Source organism: Ovis canadensis, chromosome 13 (genome assembly GCF_042477335.2).
Source record: "Ovis canadensis isolate MfBH-ARS-UI-01 breed Bighorn chromosome 13, ARS-UI_OviCan_v2, whole genome shotgun sequence".
NCBI lineage: Eukaryota > Metazoa > Chordata > Mammalia > Artiodactyla > Bovidae > Ovis > Ovis canadensis.
In genome coordinates this window covers 81,626,269-81,635,548 of record NC_091257.1, presented here as the reverse complement: position 1 = coordinate 81,635,548, position 9,280 = coordinate 81,626,269, and positions in this window count along the sequence as shown.

The window sequence follows — 9,280 nt, the reverse complement described above, 5'->3', positions numbered from 1 at the left end:
ATCTGAACCGAAGCCGGCGGTGCCTTGTGAAGGGCCACAGACTTTGATCCTTCTCTGGCTCCCAGGCAGAGTACCACATTTTGGGTTTAGCGTCCCTACCAAGTGGACGTGCAGAGGCACAGAGGCCCTGAAAGATGGAAAATGAAAGGGACATTGGGCTTCTCGTGCTCATGCTCCAGGGGAGGAAGCTGAAGCTCAGAGCGACAAAGGCACAGTCCATGAGCATAACGTGAATCACGCTCAGATGGTCCTGACCCTGTTCCATGGCTCTCCTCCCAGAAATGCTAAAGCCTAGGTTTCCTCATCTGCAAAACTGGGCTACATGCAGCAGCCTCTGGAAGCTCAGCCACGGTCCAGTTCTGTGAACCCACAGACGCCAGGCGCCAGGCAGGGGAGGAGGGATCATTCCAGAGGCTGTTTATCATCTTGTCGTACCCCCTTGAGCTCTTGGAGCAAAACATTCCCAAGGAGCAGGGTGATTCATCACAACACCATTTGCCAGTTCCAGAGAAAAGACAGACCATGAAATACATTCTGCAACTGTTAAACAGGAGACAAAGAAATGTTAAGATTAAGTTTCTCTTTAGCGGACAGAGACAGAATTGGGAGATATATATATATATATATATATATATATATATTTACTTTTTTTTTTTCCTCCCAGAGATTCAGGCTTTGAGGAAAGGAAACTATCATGGTTTGAGCCAAACTGTCCCAAAATGCAAGGTGGCATCCTCAGTGAATGCCAAGGACAACGCTGCTCTTTAAACAGCATGGTGGACTGAACCTGACAACAGCCACTGTGAAGCCTGACTGATTGGATGTGAGTTAAAACCAAATTAGGTTGGCTGCTTTTGTTGTTCTTGGCACTAATCCATTCCAGAACTCTGATGGTCAAAAGGAAGATCAGCAACTTATCTTGCTTGCTCCACTTAAATTAAGCAAAGGAGAGCTTGCTGGATGGTTTGGACAGCTTGTAACTCAAGAAGATACAGAGGGAGGTAACAGGTGAGTCTGGTTGGGGGATCTAGGGGGAAGCATGGTTTAATTGCAGCGAACTTGAATGGTGAGCTTCCACCATTCACAGAAAACCACCGGAACTGCTCCAGCAGTGCAGGGACAGATGGATAACCCCATCTCTTATTTCGAAGTCACTGGATATCTAGGCCCTGAGTTTGTGTCTCTCATAATACAACTGTTATATTCAACTCTTTAAAAAATGGTACTTTTTGTACGTTGGTAAATGCCAGGGGTCAGGGTAGGGGGTGGGAGGGGAGATGGGAAGTTAGTGGTTAATGGGGACAGAGTTTCAGTTTAGGAAGGTGAAAAATCCTGGAAATAGATGGCGATGAGAGTGTAAATAAATGTACTTAGTGCCACTGAACTATACACTTAAATATGGTTAAAACAGTATGTGTTATGTGACTTTTACCTCAATAAAAAAAATTGGGGGGGTTATAAATGATCTTTATTAAGAATGCATATTCTCATGATTCAAATCCAAATACTTCAAAGAAATGGTATTCCTAATAAAAATTGACATGAAAGTGTTTTAAAATTGTAATAAAAAGCAAACATTTAAAAGACCTTTGTCTCTAGAAATACAGACTTTAAGGATTAAAAGTAACTCCAAACTGTCAGAATTAAAAGCTCACATCGCAGAAACGCTTAATAAGTACCGACCAACAGATTACAACAATGGCGGTGGTTTAGTCACTAAGTCGTGTCCGGCTCTTGCGATCTCATGGACTGTAGCCTGCTAGGCTCCTCTGTTCGTGAGATTTTCCAGGCAACAATACTGAACTGGCTTAAAAAAATTTTTTTTTAATTGTATTTCTCACTCCCATGCCACGACTGGGCAGAAGTGGGAGTGAACTTGACCTCTTTGCCCAAGTGAGGTTGTGTGATAACAGTAAGAAATTTCCAGAGATATGGCTTCTAATTTGACTCTGATGCCAAGAAGCTAAGTCTCCTCACAGGGACTCAAGTTTCCCCAACCATAAAATCATAGGGAAGAGAATGGGTAGAGTGAAAAGAGAGGACCCCTGAGTCATGGGCTTTGAAATCACACTACCTGGATTCTAATCTCATTTTTCTAGCTGCATGTCCTGAGGAAAGTTGCTTAACTTTTCTGAGCCTCAATTGTCTCATCTGTAAAGCAGAGACAATAACATCTACCCATGGGATTTGCTGCCAGGTTAAATAACATGATGTATACAAACCGCATAGCTTAGTGTTTGGCCCATATGAATTTTCTCTTTTTTTATGAAGGTGTGGTTTACACATAGTGAAATGCTCAGATCTTCAGCATTTAACTTTGATGATTGCATAGCAAGATACAGAACATTTCAATCACTGCAGAAAGTTTTCTCGTGCCCCTTCCTAGGTAGCCCTTCTCCCAGTGGGGGAAAAAAACCAGATCTGATTTCTATTACCACAGGTTAGTTTCACCTGATTTACAATCCCATACAAATAGAACTGGGCAGTATATATTGTATCTGTGTGTTTGTGGGAATTTTTAGCTTCTTCAGCGTGACAGTTTTGAGGGTCATTCCTATTACTGTGTGAGTGAGTAGGATGCTTCCTTTATGGCGTGTAGTATTTTATCACATAAATGCTGTACAGCTTTTCCACTGTACTGGTGATGAGCCTCTGGGCTAGTCCCCGTTTTTGCCTATGATGAGGAAAGCTGCTATAAATCTTCTCATTAGAATTTAGTAGAAGACTTTCATGGACAGATATTTTCATTTCTCTTGGGTAGATACCTGGGAGTGGAATGTTGGATCATCGGGTAGGTGTATGTTGCACCTTTGAAAGAAACTCCCAAATGACCTTCTAAAGGGGTTGTACCGTTTCACATTTCCATCAGTGATGTATGAGCATTCTAGTCACTTCAAACCCTCGCCAACATTTGGTGTGGTCAGTCTTATGGATTTTGGTCATTCTGGTATCACATCATGGTTTTAATTTGCATTTCCCCATGACTAGTGAATTCCTGTCATGTGCTTACTTAGAAGATTTTCCAAGGTAGTTCCCCTCCCCTTTGCTGCCATGTAGCTTTCACCCTCTATGATTAGAAGGACTGATGAACAAATAAGAAGGGGAACACTGATGACCAAATCTACTGAAAATGTAAACAGCTCTACAAATACAAAATCAAACATAAGCTCAGCCCTGGAACCCCTCCGCTGACTTGGGTTTCCCAGGACTGGGGAGCTAAGGACTTGCTTTTCTTGAATGAATTGGGGGACAAGATCATGGCTGACTTTACGTCAAATAAATTTTTTTTTTTTTGCTGGACCATGTAGCGTGCGTGATTTTTATTTTCTCGACCAGGGATTAAATCCCTGCCCCCTACAGTTCAAGTGCAGAGTCTTTTTTTTTTTTTTTTTTAATTGTAGTATTATTTTGAGGTTTCCCAGGTAGCTTGTGGTAAAGAATCTGCCTTCAATGCAGATTCAATCCCTGAGTCATGAAGATCCCTTGGAGAAGGAAATGGCAACCCACTCCAGTATTCTTGCCTGGGAAATCCTAGGGACAGAGGAGCTTGGCGGGCTACAGTCCATGGGGTCACAAAGAGTCAGAGACAACTTAGCTGCTAAACAAGTACTATTTTTAATTTAAGGAAGCTCATACTATTTCACACAGTGACTGTACCAATTTATGATCCCATCAATAGTGCACAAGGGTTCACTTTTCTCCACATCCTAGCCAACCCTATTTATCTATTTTTGATAATAGGCAGACTAAAAGATGTAAGAAATATCTCATAGTGATTTTAATTTGCATTTCGGCAGTCCACTCCAGTTCTATTGCCTGGAAAATCCCATGGACAGAGGAGCCTGGTAGGCTTCAGTCCACGGGGTCGCAAAGAGTCGGACACGACTGAGCGACTTCACTTCACTTCAATGATTAGCCATGTTGAGCATCCTTTCATGTACCTGTTGGCCATTTGTATATATATATATATATATACAAATATATATATATATTGTGTGTGTGTGTGTGTGTGGAAAAATGTCTATTCAGATCTTCTGCTTATTTTCTAATTGGGTTACTTGTGTTTTGTTACTGAGTTATAGGCTTTCCTTACATATTTTGGATATTGATTCATTATCAGACAGAGGACATGAAAACCTTTTTAGCTCTTTGCACGGCGAACACGCGCAGAGTGAAGATGGTCCTCCGGCGGTTCGCCAGTCGTCTCCTGTGGAACCTTACCCAAACCAGGGGGAGGCTGCAGCCTGCGCCGTCTTTGCACAGCTGCCGGCTTGCAGGCTCCAGATTCTCGAAGGAGGGTCCGAGGCACCACGAGGGAGTTAAAACGTCCACCAGTGTGTTATTCTTAAAAGAAGGCTTGAAAGTTTTGGAAGCCCAGACAGGGCAGTACCCCTTCACAGAGATTCCAGGCTAACCTGGTGACTGAAGGCCTAAGGTTTAGAATTCTCTTGGAGAAGCACCTTTGGGGTGGCTGGGATGTCCAGGTGATGGTTCCTGCCACTTCAGCAACAGGCTGTGGCAAGAAGTGGAGAGCAACAAACATGCCTTCTACCTGGGTACTGTGTTTTAGGATTTTGCTGATGCAGAGGATGTCCTACCTGGTGTTGGTCAGATCCTTGGAACTTCACATGTTTCCTGCATGAACCTGTGTGAGCAGCTGTCAAACTCCAGTGGAGAGGGGGTGGGCTGCTTAGAAATTTGGGGACCAAAATCAATTAGGTGACCTTCATTAGAAAGATTGCAATAAAATGTTTTAAAGCAAATAAAAATAGGTGGGTCTGAGTAAAAACAAGAGGGTACAGAAAGGTTTAGGGATGTGAAAGTGAATGAGCATCAGTTGACATCTAGCTGTACCTCTTTCCAGCTACATTACAAAAAACTAAAATTAGGTTTGTCATATATTGACACCAATGTTGAGGATTTCTAGGTGGAGTACCATAATATTTTTAATCTTTGAGGTTTTAATTATACTATTAACACAATCATCCAGTTTTCTTTTTGATGAATTGGTGAAAACATAGTTTGGATATATTTCTAGAAGAAGAATAATTCTGGTGGTTGTCAGGAGCTGGGAATGAGGACGTGAAGAAGTATTTAATGGGTCTTTCACTTTTACAAGGTGAAAGGGTTCATGGGGATGGATGGTGGTGGTAATTGCTCGATGTTATGAACAGTTATTACCACTGAACTGTATGCCTAAAAGTGGTAAAGATTTGGGGAGGGATAAATTGGAAGGTTGAAATTGATACATACATACCGCTAAGTATAAAATAGATAACTAATAAAGACCTGTATAGCACAGGAAACTCAGTCCTCAGTAATAGTCTATAAGAGAAGAGGATCACAAAGTGTTTGTATGTATAACTGATTCAGTTTACTGTATACTTGAAACTAACACATTGTAAATCAACTATACTCCAATAAAATTTTTTTAATGGTAAAAAAAAAAAAAAGAAAACCTTTTTAGACAGTTTCGCAGTTGCCTCCTCCTTTTGTTGTTTCTTTTGTAGTGCAGAAGATTTTTGATACTTTTTTTCCTTTTTGTTGCTTGTTGGTAGTGTCAATGATTTTTTTGGACAGGAAGCAGGGAGTCAACCACTGGACCACCAGGGAAGTTCCCAGAATGTTTTAATGATAAACTTGTCCTTGACTGAGTAATCATGCTCACTGCTGCCATTTATGAACTGCCTACTCTGCTCCAGCAGTACACGGTACATGTATTTACACATAGTATGTGTATTTTTACAATAACCCCACAAGGTTGTTACAGGGTCCATATTCGGTGGTCTCTAAACATCAGGTATGGATTTCTTTTATTTATTTTTGGCTGCACTAGGTCTTCCTTGCCACACACGGGCTTTCTCTAGTTACGGTGATCAGGGGCTAGTCTTCATTGCGGTGCACGGGCTTCTCATTGCTGTGGCTTCTCTTATGGAGCACAGGTTCAAGGTGCATGGGCTTCAGTGGTTGCAGCTCACGGGCCCTGGAGTGCAGGTCAGTGGTTGTGGCTCACAGGCTTTAGTTGCTCCACGACACGTGGAATCTTCCTGGACCGGGAATCAAACCCATGTCTCCCGAATTTGCAGGCAGATTCTTATCCACAGAACCAGCTAAGTCCAAAGATATGAATTTCTTTGCCTAACACCACACAGCTACATCTCCATGGGGTCTAGATTCAAAATGCAACAGTGGCTCCAAAATCTCACTCAAGTTGCTTTTTATCCAGCTATGAAAAGGAATGTGAACCTCAGAAATATTGGGCTAAGCGAAGGACAGCAGACATAAATGGTCACCCAGCGTGTGATTTCATTTATGCCAAATATCCAGAAAGGGTAAATCTACCTTTAGACAGATAGCGAGTAGGTGGCTGCCTGAGGTTGTGAGGAGAGGAGAACCGGAGAAATTGTTTAATGGCTGTGGGCTTTTCTCTTGGGGTGACAAAAATGGTTTGCAACTAGATGGAGATGGTGGTTATACAACACAGTAAATGTAAGAAATGTCACTGAACTGAACACTTACACATTTTTTTTTTCTTTGCACCAGGTCTTAGTTGCGGCATGTGGGCTCTTTGATCGTCATTGTGGCATGCGAAATCTTTAGTTGCAGCATGTGGGATCCAGTTCCCTGATCAGAGATCGAACCCGAGCCTTCTGCATTGGGAGTGCAGTCTTAGCCACTGCACCACAAGGGAAGTCCCTAAAATGGTTAATTTTATATGACTTTTACCTCAATAAAATTTTTTTTAAAACCAAACACTTCACCCTGCCGTCTTTTCCTCATTAATGAGGATAATCTTACTACGAATGATTAAGTCCTTGGCGTAGTAAAGTTCCCCAGCACCTGGTCCCAATCTTTTCTCTCCCAGAGTATCCCCTGCTTGCTTGAGAATTTCAGGGAGGAAATGGCAGCATGACCCAGAGAATGGGCCCTAGAGTCAGCCTGCCTGAGTTCAAGCACAGGCATCTCCATGTTCTCATCTGTAAAATGGGGCTGCTAATGCTACCGGGCTCATGGGGTTGTTTGAGATGGACCGGTATCAGTCGTGCAGTGTCCGGGCATAGGGAGGGTTTAGAGGCGCCGTTTACTCGCCAGGCTGTGCTGTCAGGGCAGACCACCTGCTTCTACCGTCACCCGTGCTGCAGATGTTTAATGAGCGCCTGCTACCTGCCAGGCACTCTTGCAGGCCTCAGGGATTCATCTCTAAGCAAGAATAAAATTCCTTTCTTCTTGGAGTTCACACTCCAATTGGGGTATAACAGTAAATAGACAAAGTAAGTAAAATACATAGTATGTTGCATGTGGGTGTGTGCGGGCTCAGTTGTTCAGTCATTTGCGACTCCATGGGCTGTAGCCCACCAGGCTCCTCTGTCCCTGGAATTCTCCAGGCAAGAATACTAGGGTCGGTTGTCATTTCCTTCTCCAGAGGCTCTTCCCGACCTATACTAAAGGAGAAAAGATAAAGGGTGTAGATAGGAAGTTTGGGGGGAAACATTAGAATTTTTTAATTGGGTGGCCAGAGGTTTCCCTGAGTAATGTTCTGAGGGCAGTGAGGTGTTTTCATCTCTTCTTGCTGCTATAGCGAGTTAACACAAACTTAGTGGCTCAAAACAACACAAATGTAGTATTTTACATTTCTTGAGTTAGTTCAAAATGGGTCTCATGGGGCTGAAATCAAGGTGTTGGGGGAGCTGTGTTCCTTCCAGAGGCTCCAGGGAGAATCCGTACCTTGCCTTTGTGAGCTTCTAGAAGCTGCCCGCATCCCTTGGCTCATAGGCCTGCATCATTCCAGCATCCAGCCCTGTCATCACATCTTCTTCTCTTTGACATTTCCTACCTCCCTCTTTTCCTTATAAAGACCCTTGTGGGGCTTCACTGGTAGCTCAGTGGTAGAGAATCTGCCCGTCAGTGCAGGAGACACAGCTCGATCCCTGATGCAGGAAGATCCCACGTGCTGTGGAGCAATTAAGCCCATGTGACACAACTACTGGGCCTGTGCTCTAGAGCCCAAGAGCCACAGCTGCCGAAGCCCAGGCACCTTGAGCCTGTGCTCCACAAGAGAAGCCACAGTAGCGGGAAGCCTGAGCAGCAGGGAAGTGCAGACCCACTCGCTGCAGCTGGAGAAAGCCTGAGCAGCAGGAAGTGCAGACCCACTCGCTGCAGCTGGAGAAAGCCTGAGCAGCAGGAAGTGCACCCCACTCGCTGCAGCTGGAGAAAGCCTGAGCAGCAGGAAGTGCACCCCACTCGCTGCAGCTGGAGAAAGCCTGAGCAGCAGGGAAGTGCACCCCACTCGCTGCAGCTGGAGAAAGCCTGAGCAGCAGGAAGTGCACCCCACTCGCTGCAGCTGGAGAAAGCCTGAGCAGCAGGAAGTGCAGACCCACTCGCTGCAGCTGGAGAAAGCCTGAGCAGCAGGGAAGTGCACCCCACTCGCTGCAGCTGGAGAAAGCCTGAGCAGCAGGAAGTGCACCCCACTCGCTGCAGCTGGAGAAAGCCTGAGCAGCAGGAAGTGCAGACCCACTCGCTGCAGCTGGAGAAAGCCTGAGCAGCAGGGAAGTGCACCCCACTCGCTGCAGCTGGAGAAAGCCTGAGCAGCAGGAAGTGCACCCCACTCGCTGCAGCTGGAGAAAGCCTGAGCAGCAGGGAAGTGCACCCCACTTGCTGCAGCCGGAGAAAGCCTGAGCAGCAGGGAAGTGCAGACCCACTCGCTGCAGCTGGAGAAAGCCTGAGCACTGCAGTGAAGGCCCAGCACAGCCGAAAATAAATGAAAATTTACATATGTGTATATACACACACATGTATATATACAGGTATGTATATATGTATACATATGTATACACATACACATGTATGTGTGTACATATAGATATATATATACACATACACATAAAGACCCTTGTGATTATATTGGGCCCACCTGGATAATCCAAAATACTCTCCCCATTTCAAAATCCTTAATCACACCTGCAAAGTCCTTTTTGCCATGTAAGGTGACATAGTCACAGGTCCTAGGGATTAGGATGGGGACATCTTCAAGGGAGCCGTTCTACCATATGAGGCATAGTATCTAGAGAAGAGCAAGTGCAAAGGCCCTGAGGCAGGGCTTGCCAGGCATGTCTGAGGAAGATGGAGACCGGTGAAGATGGAGGGGAGTGGGCAAGAGGGGAGTGGTCTTTGAGGTCAGCGAGGGGAAGAAGCTTCAATGGCTCTTGCAGATCCTTCTGGGTCCCAGCGAGGACTGTGACCTTTACCCAAATAAGCTGGGAGCGGGTGAGGGACATGACCT